The sequence below is a fragment of the Canis aureus genome, chromosome 31 (genome assembly GCF_053574225.1).
Source record: "Canis aureus isolate CA01 chromosome 31, VMU_Caureus_v.1.0, whole genome shotgun sequence".
Classification (NCBI taxonomy): Eukaryota; Metazoa; Chordata; class Mammalia; order Carnivora; family Canidae; genus Canis; species Canis aureus.
Window position 1 is genome coordinate 23,802,823 of NC_135641.1, and position 16,669 is coordinate 23,819,491.

The following is a 16,669-nucleotide window of genomic DNA, read 5'->3' on the forward strand; positions in this document are numbered from 1 at the left end:
AACTGTGTTCTCTTGTGAAGGAAAAGAACAAAATTAAAAGGCTTATTTGAAATGCTGGAAATCTTAGAATTCAAATGAAATCATGTAAATTCATATCTTAGTGGACTTTTTGTACATTTGATGTTCATTATGTACTGAGTTACCTAGTCGAACATTTTTTAGAACTAATCATCATTTCCCTTATATTTCTTAGCCCAAGAGAACTCTTGATCGTTACCTGGACTTGCTCATTCCCCTCTTTCTTAGATTTTTGCAAGAGTCCATCTCATACTGAGAGCTAGAGCTACTAGTCTTGGCTAGAAAGACCCTATGGAGATAATGTTCTTGCTACAAGTAAGAATGTTAATGGGGCTTTGTTACTCCTGTTAATCCATGATCCAGATGGCCATGATTTGAGAAGTTAAGAATATTCTTTTCTCATTTGACTGAGCTTCAGTTCACTTTAACTGCTTTATCTGAAGCACACCATAATGTAGAAAGATTTGTATCATAGTTCTATAGATTTTTTCTCACCCTAAACTATTAGGGCAGAATAGTGGTGGTAGACATGATGGGGAGATCTTAAAACCAGGTTCCAAAGCCCAAGCTTTTTTGCACTATGGTGTAACTAATGCCAGAAGTTAGCACCACCCACAGTTGAAGTGCTGGTCCCTGAGACAGCTAGTCCCTACCAAGTAAGCTAAAGAGAGCATCTGTCCAGGAACCTTGCAGAGAGGGTTCTTTAGCTTGGGAGGGTATAGCAGTCATATGGATGTTCTCTTTAAGCCAGAAGGTTCTATCTATCACAGTTATCAAGTGAGGAACAGTGAAAACGTGCCTTCTTACTGAGTAAAAAATATTTATGGAGTGCTTCTATGGACCAGGTTCTGTTCAAGTACTTCATACGGATGAACTCAGTTATATGGAAGAGAGGCTGTTAATCTCTGTGTACAGATAAGCAAATTCAGTTCCATCTCCCAGCTCCCAAGTGGTAGGGCCAGCATTTGAACCCAAGCAGTCTGCTCCAGCACGCAGAGGATTTGATCAAAGGGGATGCAAACCCAAACTCAAAATACCACACTGGGTTTTTTATTTCTTCGGTGGCCTTTGAAGCACAAACCTTAGGGTAAGTCTGAAGTTTCAAGCCAAGACTTTATCACTGTGACTCACTTTCAAGAGGAACTGGCTGAGCTGAGAAGTAGCTACAGGCTATTCCCCATGGGCATGTCCCTGGAATTTCGGTGGCAGCATATGAATCCAGATGGATCATGGCATTTCAGATTCTCTGGCCAAACTTGGGGCAATGCCTAGAGTCCACAGATATCTTTTATTTAACGCTTGCTGTAGAAACTGAGAGTCTCCTCAGTGATCTAGATGCAGGTCCAGGAAGAAGACAGCCTGCCTGATGTGCCCCAGTTGCAGTCTGTGAACCTGTGGTGTTCTCAGGTGTTTGCTCAGCTTGAGCAAAGCATGATCGTGCATGCTTAGCCCCAAGTCTGCAGTTCTGAGTCCAAGTGTGGACTGTGTGCAGTGAGACTGGATTCAAACCCTGGCTCTGCCAATTATCAACTCTGTGACCCCAGATAAATATCGTAACCTCTCTGAGCTTCAGTCTCCTCCCCTACCTGATTCTGACAAACAACATGATGTATTTGAAACTTACCACAGTACCTGGTGTGTAGCAAGCATTCATTATTTTTTTTAGAGAGCGAGAGAGAGAATCTTAAGCAGGCTCCATGCTCAGAGCAGAGCCCTGCTCGGGGTCAACCTCATGTCCCTGAGATCGTGACCTGAGCTGAAATCAAGAGTCAGACATTTAACCGACTCAGCCACCCAAGCGTGCCCCACAAACACTCTTTAAATATGAGTTATTGCTATGGAGTGAATGTGCCCCCGCTCCAAAACGTCATAGACCTGATCCCTAGTATGATGGTGTTCAGTGGTGATTCAGAGGGCTCTTGGGAGGTAATTAGGTCATGAAGGTGGAACTCTCCTGAATGCGATGAGTGCCCTTCTAAGAAGACACCTGAGAGAGATGTTCCCTCCACGACATGAGGACACGAGAAGATGGCCATCCGTGAGCCAGGAAACGAGCCCTCACTGGACCTGCCAACGCCTTGACCTTGGTCTTCCCAGCCTCTAGAACTGTGAGAAATAAATGTTTGTTGTTTAAAGCGTCAGTCATGGTGATTTGTTATAACAGCCTGGACTAAGAGTTATTATTGCTATTACATAATAAATATGACTGAACTGTTTTTGAAGTGATTTGCATTTCTGGTAAAACATCATATTTTTTGAAACACTGACAGGTTGTCTTTCCCCAATGTCAAACAGGGGAAAACATTCATTGACCTGCCACAGGTGTGGATTTCTGACCTGTGACAACCCTCCCCCACCCCCCATCCGCCACACTCACTAGAAACCAAACAGGAGTATCTGCTGAAGGATTTCTGCCGAACGTACTAGGAGGGATGTGTACTAAATAGTAAAGGGGGGGGGGGCAAGGCACCCGCAGGGCCTCACGAGAAATAAAGGCAGGTGTCTCCAGCGCCCATCTGTGATGAGCCAACTGGCATTTACACAGCAGGAAGCCTCAGATTTCTCGGGTCTTTGCTCCCGCAGCTGTGAAAGGCAAGACTCACAGTACTCGGTGTGACTCCCACCAGCACGAGGATGACCGACTCCTCCCTCTGTGCCTGGGACGCGTTTCCCGTTTTGGCACTGGAAGTCCCACATCGCAGAAACCCCTTAGTCTTGGGCAAACCGGGATGGTCGATCAGCCTAAGGTCCCAGCACTGGAGGGGCCGCTTGCACACAAGCCCCTGCAGCTTATGTCATTGATGTGGGCCAGTGCAGAGGGGCAGCAGAAGGGACTGGAGGCGCTAGCGCTAGGCTGAGTCCTGAGAATGTTCCCTGGAGGAGGAGTCCCTGAGAAATGAGCACGGAGGCCCAGGGAAGCAGGGCCAAGGTCAACTAGTACAGGGCAGGTGTGTGCAGAAGTGGGCCCAGCGCTGGCGTGCCACTCCCGGGCCTGTTCAAAGATTGGCATGTCTTGGAAACAACATTCCACTTTGCACGATTCTATAGGGGCAGAGGGAGAAAGTTCTTTTCTTTGGTAAAAGTTCTATATTCACCTGGCTTATGACATTGAAGGAATTATTGCCTGTGCTGACTATCTGACTAAATTAAACACTTCATTGCCTTTCATTTCCCAGTCATCCATTTTTTAATGAATAACTGTATCCATTTATGCTAAGAATATATAGGCCCTTTACATGGTGCTGGACTTAAAGTCCTCTAAAAGTATCTTTTAAATTCTTTTTTATTTTTTTTTAATCAGACCAAAAAATCACATTTATTTCAATAGTTCAAAGTGCAAATACAGCAAGTCAGTTCACAACGTTTCAAGATACAGTTTTAAGTATAATGAAAACTTGATATACAAAAATGAAAGGGCAAACAGCAGAAATAAAGCTCAGGGATCCTCGGGTGGCTCAGCGGTTTAGCGCCGCCTTCAGCCCACGGCGTGATCCTGGAGACCCAGGATCGAGTCCCACGTCGGGCTCCCTGCATGGGCTCTCTGCCTGTGTCTCTGCCTCTGTGTGTGTGTCTCTCATGAATGAATAAATAAATAAATAAAATCTCAAAAAAAAAAAAAAAGGAAAGCTCAATTAAAAAAAAAATTCAAGTAACCCAAAAACCTTAAGACTAAAATACTCCATTTACGACAATTCGGAAATGCCTTAATTTATAGATACCAGTAGCACATTGCCATCCGAAAGGGCTTCTTCTCAAAGAAGGAGAATCACCCCAAACCTGTCAGCTCAGGACCACAGTGGAAGTTCTTGGGGCGGGCTATTCCTGATTCGGCAGCCTCACTCTCACTGTCAATTGATATGGTTCGACCCATGATACTTGGATGTTTAGGCAAATTCTAAAAAATGTTTAAAGTTCAATATGAGGTCAACACCCTGATAAGAGATACTGAAATGGCCACTATATATTTACAAGATTTTAAAGACCAGTCTTAGCTTCAGGCCTCTGGTGTTACCGGGGGAAAGACAGACTGATACTTCTTCCATTACTTCGAACCTTTCCGTAAGGTTAGGTTAGCAACGTGGCCTTTACAACCTCCTCATGAAAATCATGCTTCGTTATATATTTACTTATTTCCACACATATAGAACTTTTACGTAAAGTAGAAAAAGTTCCCACTAGGAAGATAATTAAAGGCTGTTAATGTTCTTTGTATCACTTAGCAGCCAAGACACATGTTTATTTCTGCTCTGCAGAAGCAATGTTAGCCATTCGCTTCGATTCAGGAAAGGCGTGTGCTTGCAGGATGGTGGAGAGGAGATATTTATTGCATCTTTTTCTCAATCTTCTTCATCTTTTCATTTAGGCAGTAAACTGAGAGTCTGTTCTGAAAATTCTATCCCACCATATAAATGTGGAAGCATATTTTCCGACGACGTTCATGTGGTGGAAATTACATTATTTTTTTCTGATTGTATGTTGGTGCAGTTCTCCAATGTTTGCTTGTTCTATTCTCTTTTTGTCTGTTTTGCTTTGTTTTGTTTTGTTTTGTTTTGTTTTGTTTTGTTTTTGCTTGTGTGGTTATTTGTTTTGTGAGTCTTGAGCCAGGCATCGTCTTAAGACACATACTAAGGGTTTTAATTTTACATCATAATTGCACTAGCCGTTTCCGTGAACAGTAGTACTGCGTTTAGAACAGCAGCCTGGATGGCTCTGCAGTTTAGCGCCGCCTTCAGCCCAGGGCGTGACCTTGGAGACCCCGGATCGAGTCCCACGTCGGGCTCCCTGCGTGGAGCCTGCTTCTTCCTCTGCCTGTGTCTCTGCCTCTCTCTCTCTCTCTCTCTCTCTGTGTCTCATGAATAAATAAATAAAATCTTAAAAAATAAAAAGAACACAGCCGGCTCTGAGGACAGCAAGCACCTGCCGGCTGGTCCCTGGGGCCCCCTCCCGAGGGGGAAGCCCCGCCCCGCACGGTCTCCTTCTTTCCACGGGAGGGCGCTGTCTACCGTGGCGGGGACGGGGCTGTGGCGCCCCCTGAGCACTAAGGAGTCCTGCCTGGAAATTCGGACCCATGGCTGCCGGGTTTCCAGTTTGTTCCAGGGTCATTTCAGCTCCCCGACCGTCCCGTCCGGCCCAGGCAGGGGCGCGGCGTGCCCTGGTCAAGCCTGAGACAAGCCCACTGGTGTCCGGGGTAGGGAAGGGGTGGGCAGCATCACATCCAAGGGAAGGAGGGAGCTGGACTGTGGAAAACTTCACAGACTTAATTTGATGTAAACAGGCAGGACGGGGGCGCCTGGGTGGCTCCGTGGTCGAGCATCTCCCTTTGGCTCAGGGCGTGATCCCGAGGTCCCGGGTCGAGTCCTGCATCGGGCTCCCTGCAGGGAGCCTGCTTCTCCCTCTGCCTGTGTCTCTCATGAATACATAAATAAAATCTTTAAAAAGAAAAAAAAACAAAACCACCCGATTAGGACTAATTGCAGACTTTGTCAGAGGAAAACAGTATTGGTTCATCACACCCTTATTAAGCAGCCGCAATGCGCATGACCTTTGGTGGCCCTGGGAACCAGGGATGCCCAGGCGCCAGCCCCTGGAGGAGGAGCCCAGCCAGGGCGGGTGGGGGTGCAGGCTTGTTCCCGCCGCAGGCTCCCCACCAGCCAGCCCTTCAGCTCAGACCCCTGCCAACGCAGAGCTTCCCGGGGCGCGGGCCGCCTGCCAGTCCCCTGGAGCACGGGCACACGGGAAGCACCTGGGGCCATCATCCCTCCCCTGCACACACCTCCTCTGAGCGGGTCCAAGCGCCTCTCCACGTGCGGCTCATCGCTAGGCCCTGCCCCTGCCTTTCACAGCACAAACTGGGCCGTGGGGGCTGCGGTGGGGAAGTGGCCCCAAGGGCGTTGGTGACACCCTGCAGGAGCAGAGCGGAGGCAGAGTGCAGGCTGGCAGGCACCGGGGCTTCCACTGCTACTGGTGCTACTGGGGGCTGGGCTGGGGTGGGGGGGCTCAGGGTGGCCTGACTGCAGCGCAGGGAAAGGTGGGGACATGGCCTAGCCTTCACCGTCCTGTCCTGCCCTCCTGCTGTCCTGCCGTCCCGCCGATCCGACAGCAATAGGTCAAATGGAAGCAAAGGGAGCGCAGATGGAGCTCGGGGCTGGGCCCCCCACCCTGCAGCCCACCCTGTCCCAGGCTCCCCCGTCAGTAATGTTTCCCCAGACTTGTCTTTGAGCTCATGGACAGAAGCCACAAGAACAACAAACTGACTTTAGACCTACATTTTATTACATCAGAAAGTAAATCAACCTTGAACTGTTAGTTTTGGATTTTATACAAAGAGATAATGCTGCCATCCACTCCCACCCCCCCACCCCCAGCTCCTGATCACGCGTGGTCTCTGCTGGTTTCAACCTTCCTGGGTAACCAGCTCCTATTCCTTTTTAAATGTGATACGCCCAGATGTCTTTTGTTAAATGTCATCTTCTCTGTTCACTTCTCAAAATAATACCGTGTATTAGCGACTTGGAGTGAGAGGGCATCATTTGCTCTCACGGTGATCAAATCATGGGCTGCAGGAGAGCACTGCTGTCACTCAGGGCTCCTGTCCCAGGCACCCCCACCCTTGTCCCCTTGGCCGGCACCGCCCTCCCTGGCCTGGGGGTGGTCATGGAGCAGCACCCAGGGCCGAAGTGAGTTCCATGTGGACAGTTCAGGAAGGTCTCTTTGCTTTTCTATGTTATAGGCTGTCAACAGGCATCGGAACAGAAATGCCTAAACTTCCTGAGGTCTTCTGGGGACAGCCCCTCTTTGGTTCTTTCTCATAATAGGGCTCAGATAATGAGTTCAAAGCAGGGCCAGGCGGGAGACAGAGCTCAGTGACAGACAATATTTTGTTGTTCCCTTTGACCAGGGAGGACGCTTCAGTACCAGGCAGGCCTTTCAGTCCTGGCTCTGCTCCGGGGAGGTGGGTTCTGCCCCAGAAGGGCCCCCACCCCTCCTCCACATGGTGTCCTGGTGTCTATCCCACCCATCTTCAGACACACGGCAACACAGCCTAGGAGGAAGCTGAGGCTCTGGAGCCACACAAAACCTACTAGCTATCTATGTAACTCTGTCCCATTTAATTTAAGAGAGGAAGCTCCAACTTTTAGAAACCATGGGGCATTTATATTGGAAAAGAAAAATCGAAAAATCAATCAAAGAAAAATCAAAGCATGTTGATCAAGTGGCCAACCTTAGTACTTATGCAAATCACACTGGCATACAACAAAATCAATACATTCACGATCCATGTGTTCACAGAAAGAAAATTTTAAATGCCAATTTTAGGATAAGGTCGAGGAAGAAACAGATGTTTAAAAGAGAAACTATGTTTTTTCTTTCATGTTGTCCCTTATCTGTGCTGCCAGGGTATGACTCTAGGTAATCTTATAAATGCCAACACCTGCACTGTTTTCTGGGGCACCCCAGGCCTCTGGTTGGGGCAACCCAGTGCCATGGAATAAAATGGGGGCCATGGCCATGTGGGGTAGTGGGCAGAGGACAAGACATGGACCCTGATCAGAATTCCACCTCCACTGTTTGTCTTCTATGCAAATCCCTACACAGAATTTGCATTGAAAGATAGACATAAAAGACAGAGAGAAGACAAGTTAGACCATGGGGATTCCAGATTGAATTTTTCTCTTGGTCTGTATTTGATAAGATAAATAAGTATTTAAATACTTATTTAAGTATTTTTATTTTTTTATTTCAATAGCCATTCTTTTTAGTTAAGAATTTCTATTTGATTATTTGTTATATTTGCCTCTTCCCATCCCTACCCCATCCCTTGCTTTCTTTTTCTTTTTTTTTTTTTTTCTTTCTGGTTTTAATGAGTAACATGACTAGAATTCACTTACTAGTTGGACAGGCAGCTAGCAGAATTTGGAGGAAAGTCTAAGAAAGTCTAAGAAAGGCCTTGGAAAAAGGCTGCCCTCTGGAAGGTCAGCTGAGCATGGCACTGCCCTTAAAGGAGTCCATGTGAGCCCCTCGGGAACAGGCACTCCACGTTTACAAGAGTTCTAACCATTCCCTAAACACAGCCAACCCATCTCTACCTCTTGACTTGGCCAATACACTTCTTCCAACCAGATAGCCATACCCTCATTTCTACCTGTCTGAAACCTGTCCTTCCTTCAGGGTCAAACTCAAAATGTGTCCTCAACCATGACTCCCTCTTTCCTCTCCCCTGCCCACGCTCAGCTGGGAATGAGTCTCCCCTTCTCCTGTGAATGCTGATAGCACTGGATTCCTCTTATGTACCACTTACAGTTAATAGGGCCGGCTACATGATTTCCTGGCTCAATGCAAGGTGAAGGCACAGGGCTCCCTGTTCAAAACTGACTAAGAATTTTCAGGATGGCTACTGCAGAGCGTTACATCAAGTGCAGGGCCCTTCAAAGTGCGAAGCCCCACACCACTGCACGGGATACTCACCCAGCTAGCTGGCCAGATGACTACACTGGGACACTCTGGGGAAACTGTGATGCCCACTTGACAAATGTGATTGGTTAAATGGCTATTCAAGTCCCCTCCTAGGGAACCTCCTGAGCTGCCCGCCCTGCCTGAGCGGAGTTTGGCTCCCCAGCATCTACATGTCTGGCACTCCACCTCTCTAGCACTTAGTTGAGGGCACTGCTCCCTGAGCCCCCAGCCACTCAGCCCTAGGCTTATTGCCCCTTGTCCTTAGGTCCTGCCTTGTTGATTTTCTGGATTGGCCACTAGCACCAGGAACAGAGAAGAATCCATTGGTTGTTTTCCACAACACCACTACATCTCCCTTTGTCTTTCTGTTCCTTCCTGTTGCCAGATGTTGCCAACACATGATTCTCTCTGCCAGCATGCTGGTGCAAAAAATGCAGTCACACTCTCCACCTGTTCTATTTCTTTCTTGTGACTAAGTGGTAATATAGATACTTAACTGATGCAGGAATATTAAGTGTACTATCTCACTTAATGCAAGATCAAATCTTAGCAAGATCAAATCATTTGAAGTATGTGTTGCTATTATTGTGCTTTTTTACAGATGAGTGAACTAACTCAGAGAGGTTAAGGAATTTGCCAAAGATGATAAAATTAAGGAGTGCTTACTCTTAGTAACTGGGCTATGCTGCCTCTGTATAGGCTAATTGAAGGCAGATACCATATCTTGGTCTCATTGTATTCCCCCACGGGACCATTTTTTGCATTCAGTGCCACTGTGCCATTGGGTTTATTAAGAGCCCCCATCTATTGATAGTTCACTGTGTACCGCCCAAGGCTGAGAATTTGCAAACATTCTCATTAAATCCTTCCCACATCCCTACTAGTCAGGCTTTACTGCCTATGTTTCACAGATAAAGAAGCTAAGGCTTAGCAAGATCAAATCTCTAGTTATGTCACACAGCTAGTAAATCATGGCACCAGGGTCAGTCCTTTCTTTAAATGTAGGCTTCCAAACTGTGGAAGGAGCCTTGGTGCCCATCGACAGATGAATGGATAAAGAAGATGTGGTCTATGTATGCAATGTAATATTACTCAGCCATTAAAAACAACAAATACCCACCATTTACTTCGACGTGGATGGAACTGGAGGGTATTATGCTGAGTGAAATAAGTCCATCGGAGAAAGACAAACATTATATGGTCTCATTCATTTGGGGAATATAAAAAACAGTGAAACGGAATAAGGGAAAAGGAGAGAAAATGAATCGGAAATATAAGAGAGGGAGGCAGAACATGAGAGACTCCTAACTCTGGGAAACTAGGGCTAGTGGAAGGGGAGGAGGGCGGGGGATTGGGGTGACTGGGTGGCGGGCGCTGAGGGGGGCACTTGATGGGATGAGCACTGGTTGATATGCTATATGTTGGCAAATTGAACTCCAACAAAAAATAAAAATAAATATAGATTTCCTAATCAAGCTACACTGCTCCCATGTCTTCCCTGTCCCTGCCCCACCCCAGACAATCTGGCCCCTCTCCATCTTACTCAGTTTTACCTTCTTGCTAGTATCCATCCTCACACTGCCTTAGACTCTATTAGAATCTGAGTCCCGGAGGCTCAATTGTTGCTTAACCTGCTGAATGATTTGGCTGCGTGTTGCACAACCCAACATAGAAAGAGAAAGTTGCCCACATTACCTTCCCTGGCCCTATGATTGGCACTTTCTATGTTTCAAATTGTGGCCTTCTAATGCTCTAACAAGAGCACCAGAAGCAATGATGTTCCATATCACTACATGACTTCTACAGATCAGATATCAAGTAGTGAAGACATGCTATCAACGGAGAGCTTTGTCAGATTCAAGATGAATGGAAACTTTTTCCACTCTGACAGGTCTCCTGCTAACTAGCCTCATACATTTTCCCTCTCAACTTTCAAGAAGTCTAATCAAAGCAATCTATGGAAAAGAATGGCCTCTCTGCTTCTTGGTCTCATTGTAACTCTGGTTGAAAGTCCAGATAAGCCCCTAGAAACCAGGATAAATCCTCCTACTATCCTATGAGTGGCAAGTGGCCTATCTCCTCACCTAGGAGTTGCTGAATTATCCTTCACCTGTGCACACAGGTGCATGCACAAGTCCACCTCCACTCAGATCCCTATGAAATTCACTTGACCCCCAATCATAGGATGATTCATCCTATTTTTAACCGCTGGTGCCAGACTTCCCTATTCAATAAGGTGATGAGGTAGTCTCAAAACTAAGTCACCTGAGAAGTACATGATAAAGAGATGATGAAGATCAGAAAAGGGTAGCAGGATACAACGTGGATGTATCTAAATACCTAAAACCCAACATACAGACCAGAGAATTGACTTAGTCTATGTAGATCCTGGGGGAGAATCTGGGTCCATTGGTGAGGTTATAAGGTAGGCAAGTGTTGACTCAATATAAAGGAAAAGCCTCCTAGTAACTAGAGTGATTCCACAATAGGATGGACTGCCAGTGTGGTGGAGAGATTCTTGTATCTAAATGTCCTCAAGCAGACACCACACACTGAAGGGTGCCTCTGAGCTGAGTGGGAACCTGCCCTAGAACCTCTTGGTCAGTGGTCATGGATAAGGGGTGCAATCTGTGCTGGGCAGGAGGCAGGTGCCAGGAATATGAGATTAAAAGTGACAAAGACTTTGCTGTAGTGTAAGAACCCTTCCAACTCAGGGATTGCATTCCTCAGGATTTAACACAGGCCAAGGGCAGGAATAGCTTACACTTCTCTCATGTGTTCATAATAACCAACATAGTGCTGTAGAGCCTGACCCAGTGGTGACCATCTGAGGACAAGAACTGTACCTCCCATCTGTGCATCCTTAGCACCTAGCACAACATAGGTGTCCAAGAAATAGCTTTGAATTTAATGAATGTGTGTCCAGAGAATACTCTATTCAAGGCAATAAATGGATCTACAGAATCTAAGATATTCATTCGCTGTTGAGAGGAGCCATTCCAACCCCAGGGATCTACATGATAGATAAAGAAGTGCCCCCATTTTCTAAGGTGCAATGAGTTACTTGACTCCAGTGGCCTCCCTAGAATCATTTGACCCTCCAATGGTAAAGCACAGCTCTTCTGAACATCTCCATGTTCAAGAGCCCCAGAAGGCACAGCAGAGGCCTCATTAGAAGATGATCGTTTCGCCTCTCATCTTGCTTCTTGTCTGAAAGTACTACTCACCTTGTTTTGAAGATCTCAAAAGGTGATGACAGAAACCAGTAGAAGAGATGGATGTGATTTTCTGCATTGACTTGCATCCCCCTGGAAAACATTTAACCAGAAATAATGTAATAACTTACCTTTTATTTACCTTCTAAGCCTGAAGTCAAGATAATTTCAACACCAGCTGAGTCATCACTAAAGTCAATAGGTCAAAGTCTCTTCTGCAAAACTGATTTCCAGATATTTTCCACTGACTGAAATTATGAGAATAAACTAATTTATTCTTTTCATTGTTAACCAAAACCAATACATTTTTCTTTTTTTTTCCACCTTTCTTCAACTACAACACATAGCCGTGTTTTCCAACACACACCAGTCAACCTTCTTGGCTTTCTTTGGTTTGGGGTTAATAGGAAAAAAAATGATTGAGCTAAACCCAGGCTTCGTCAGTGTCTGATGTGGTCAAGTTGCTAAAACCTCTCTGAGCCCTTGTGTCTTCCTGTAAAGGAGGAAAAGATGAGAATAGAATAGGTCCCATGAAGTTATGACAATAAAAGCACAATGCTTTCCACAGAAAAAGGAGTCCCTAACATTATTTTTAGTGAAGATGATATTTTCCTGAGGAGAAGTTATTCCAGCCTCAGAAAGCCCAATCTCCCCAACTTTTCTTTGACCCTACAGTGGTTAACTCTGTCTTTTGTGAGACAGGGAGTTTGCATGGGTGTCAAGGCCACAGTAACAGTAAGAATATAGGAAGTTTTCCTTCAAACAAAAGAGAATGGAAGGTTCCCAGGAGTTTCTTTTGTGATAATGAAAAGCTTACCCCGAGGATTACTGTGTTCTTAGGCGGACTTCATGACTTCACGCATAGCATCACCACCCTGAGTGATAAAAGAACTTTCCCTGAAACAGTAGGAAGATGTGATGAAGTGCAAACTTTTCTTTCTGTGCTGGGTTGAGATCATGCCCCTTCCCCAGTGCTGGATCTAAAGTGTAAACAGGAGAGGCCTAGGGTATAAAATGCAAAGAGATGCAACCCTGAGGATGAGCACCTCCTTAAATTGTGCACCTTCACCCTCTCCTTTGCCTCACCCTAATCCAGGCCCTACTCTTTCCCCATTGATCCCCTCAGATGCCCTTTCTTTTCAGGGTTTAGATCTACAGAGCCAGGTCGTAGTTTTGTAGGCAGGATTGGGGGAAAGCTTTTAGAATCCTTTCTCCACCCAAAGAAAGGGAGTAGGTAATCACTGCTGGTCACTACGATTTAATAAATTATGCCATGCTGTACTTAGGCCCACATCTTCCAATTTTGATGGGCTGGCACCAAGTACAAAGGGCTTTTCCAAATCACTCCCAGGGCAACTGGGCTAAGTTACCTTCACAAAAACCCTGATGGGTCCTTGGACAGGGGTAATTTGCATTCCACCGATGTTTTACGTTGCAGAAATAAATTCCAGTCTGTCTCCACAAGACAAACGTTATGATACTTTTATATAATAATCTATACTTCTTGGATGATCAGACGTTACCGGGCCACATGAGTCAAGGTGAGCTCCTTTAGGGCAGATTGTGTCTTCTCGTCACTCTGCATCCAGGCACCTGATATCACAGATAGTGGGTGTTCGATAAACATTTGTTCAATTGCCCATATGAATGAAGAAACACCAGGCTTATCAGAAACTAATGCTCGGCCTCTCAGGGCCTAGGCTCTTTAAGTATCAAAAAGGGCAGAGCCAGAAATCCAGCCCAGCGATTAAAGCACCAACCACTGTCACCTCCTCCCCTCGAAAACCAATTGTCCCTCTGGCTTCTGCTGACGTACACTTGTCATGCTCTGCTTTGTGAGAGGCTGAGTTTCTGCCTCTCACCTCAGATCTCAAAGCTTGACTTGGTATTGCACCCCTTTCTAGCTCTACCCTTCCCCTCTAAGACTCGTGTCTGCCTGCAGGGCCCAGACACAACCAACCCCCAGCAACTGACCTCAGCTTGCCGTGATCCTTCTTGTCTTGGCTTCTGGTTGGTAATTATAAATGCGGAATCTGCCTTGGAATATCTCAGATGCATCGCTGCCCTAGTGGAGAGCCCTATTGACCACTTCAGAGGACCTGGAGCCATCCTAGCTGCCATCTTGAGAACCCCGCCACCAGCCGCATGGGGACTCCACCCAGCAAGCTCTGCCCAGCGCTCTGCTGCCACGTCCTGCAGGTTGTTGACCCTCTTCTGGCCCTTAGGCCCTTGGGCCTGTTCTTCTTGCTTTAACAAACCTCCGATAACCTCAATACTCTGAGATGCAGTGTAAATGTTAAGAATATTGTTTTAGTACAGTGATGTGGGCCTCACAGATAAATGCACAGATGAGTAATTAAAATAGTGAGACTGATGACCAGAAAATGGAGTAAACGCCCATCCCCTACTGGCATGCAAAGAAATGGGAGCCAGGTGAGTGAGACTAACCCAAGGTCACTGATAAGTGCATGCATTTAGCATATGAAAATCTTCCCAAGGTTGAAATTGGTGCCAACAGGCACAGTAAGTACCTGTAGCCTTCCCTTTGACACCCTTTGCTATAAGTCTTTTGGAAAACATACCAAAACATCGTCTCTTTTCTTCTTCATTGTCAGTAGGTAAATGATGACATTTATATCTAAGGAAACTGAAAAAAAAAAATTCAAGGGACAATTTTATTCAGCTTGGCTCTAAAGGTATTTCAGTTTGTAAGTATTAGACATATGGAATAGTTGAGATGTAACCACAGATAGTCATAAAATACATTTAAAAAGAGTTCTGAGGATTTTCCCGTATCTGAATTCTCACAAAAGTCAGAATGGAAACAGTAGCAGAAGAAAAGAGACAATACTGAAGCTGACCTACACCGGTTGAATGGTAGAGACATAAATCAGCATAGTCTTCCCCATAGACAATTTGGCCAGAAAAACTGAGAGCTTTAAACATTTCCAAACTATTAGTGAATCACTGATTTCACTAGAAAGAATCATTCTTGCGAAAAGAACTAGAAAGCCAAATATTTTTAAATACAAAAGTTCATTGCTGCTCATACACGATAATGATCAGCTGAGAACAAGCTAAATGCCCAATAGTAAGCAAGTGGTTACATACATTATGACACACGCGAGAGAATCACAGGCAGTCATTATGTTCTCTAGGTCCGTTTAATGATGTGGGAATATACTCATGTTACAATGTTAAATGAAAAAAGAAGACAAAGTTGTGTATGCAGTATGGTCTAAATTATATTATACATAAAATAATTCTTTGTATAGAAAAAAACACACAAGATGGGGATAACACCTGTATGACAAACCATTGGCACTGTTCAAAAAGAAGGAAAGAAAAAGAGACATTGGCACTGTTGACCTCTGGGTAATGAGATTGTGGATGAGTTTTGAGAGGATGATAGGTGAGGTATCAATTGCTCTTTTACCACAGGCTTTGTTTTTCTAGTATCAGTGAAACAAAACAATACCTCGTGCTTTAGAAATTGTCACCGATGGAAGATCTAAGAACGAAGATCCCAAAAGAAGTGCTCCAAGTGCAAGAAAACATGATCAAAATGAATGATCCAACAGGATTTTTTTCCTACCCACCCCCCTCTCCACCGTGAGGCGGGGATGGCTGCAGAACCACCTCCAGAAGAGTTTGAGAATCCCAAGGCATAGGAAACCCGAACCTCGCTTCAGGCGTGGGGGGCAGGAGGGGGCTCATGGGCAGCATGGGGAGACATCACATCATAGGGAAAAGTCTCCTGCATAGCGAGATGGCACCAGAGCAGTGGCAGAGCCATCACGACTGCAGTGCCTGGGCAGACGGGCTTAGATGCAGCTTCATGAAGCCCCCATACCCGGGGTGGACAAAATAGCCAAGTTTCCCCAAGGTTAACCAAGAGGGCAGTGCTTAGCTAAGAAAAAGGCCCTTGGTCTAGAAAGGGTCCCAGAGCTGAGACAAAGGGACCCCTGATCAGAGGATGCAGGAGGGATGTCTTGCTATGGACCAAATGGGGGCAGGCAGGATCTTAGCTTGTGGGTGGACATGCAGGTGGGTGCACCTGGGCGCCAGAGGAGATGGGTTACCCGGCAGAAGGGGCCAGTGCACACCCTAGCTGCAAAGGCAGACATCAGTCTCTGCCCCACTATAAAGGAAAGTGGTATTTGCAGAAGTCTTCCCCTCCCCACTCAGGCTTCCTTCTAACCCCAGGGGCGCAGAAGAAGCATAAGGGGCAAACCTAAATGGGACTGGATTGCAACCAAGCACCTGGGAAATCAGGTTACCTATAAGTGACTAGATTAAATTTCACAAAAGAGGGCTCAGACTCATGTGTGTGTGGCCAATAAAGTAGTATTTTGTACACCTGAGCTTATGACATATGAAGTGTGTACTCAATGCACACATTTTTGTGACTTTTCAAATTTTTAGTAATGACCATATTTTATATCTTAAAACATTATTTAAAAGAAAAGCATTGCATCCACACAAAGTTGCATAAGAGGAGTGGGAAGTCACCCTTGGTCCTGAGGATCATATTGCTAGATGACCAGAGCTTGTTGTGGGTCCCTAAGAGCAAGGACTTCACTCTCAGAGAGAACCTGGAGTCCCAACCACAGCTTCTGAGCCTCTGTCATTAAGATTCCATGGGATCAGGGCACCTGGGTGGGTCAGGGGTTGAGCATCTGCCTTTGGTTCAGGTCGTGATCCAGGGGTCCTGGGATGGAGCCCCGCATCAAAATCCTCGTGGGGAGCCTGCATCTCCCTCTGCTATGTCTCTGCCTCTCTGTGTGTCTCTTGTGAATAAATAAAATCTTAAAAAAAAAAAAAGATTCCATAGGACCATATGAGCACCTGGGCATAACTAAGAAAACACCCTTACATCTACCTTCTTGGCCCTATATCTCACTTCACCCTTGCTTACCTTTCAACTCCCAGCAGATCCATATGATTAAGTTTCCTTGTAGAAAGTGTCTCCTTTTTAAAGA

At 45.8% G+C, this 16,669-nt stretch overlaps 1 long non-coding RNA gene across 2 annotated transcripts; it reads right to left on the bottom strand.

Annotated features, from left to right (window-relative positions):
* Positions 1–3,263: 3,263 nt before the first annotated feature.
* LOC144302550 (uncharacterized) lies at positions 3,264–13,459 on the bottom strand. Of its 2 annotated transcripts, none has more exons than XR_013369456.1 (4): positions 13,058–13,459; positions 12,505–12,584; positions 11,700–11,780; positions 3,264–5,447 (listed from the first exon to the last, which is right to left on the bottom strand). It is a non-coding gene; the product is annotated as an uncharacterized LOC144302550 (long non-coding RNA). The 2 variants fall into 2 exon arrangements; XR_013369455.1 differs by lacking the exon at positions 3,264–5,447 and adding an exon at positions 6,388–6,575.
* Between the last annotated feature and the right edge of the window lie 3,210 nt (positions 13,460–16,669).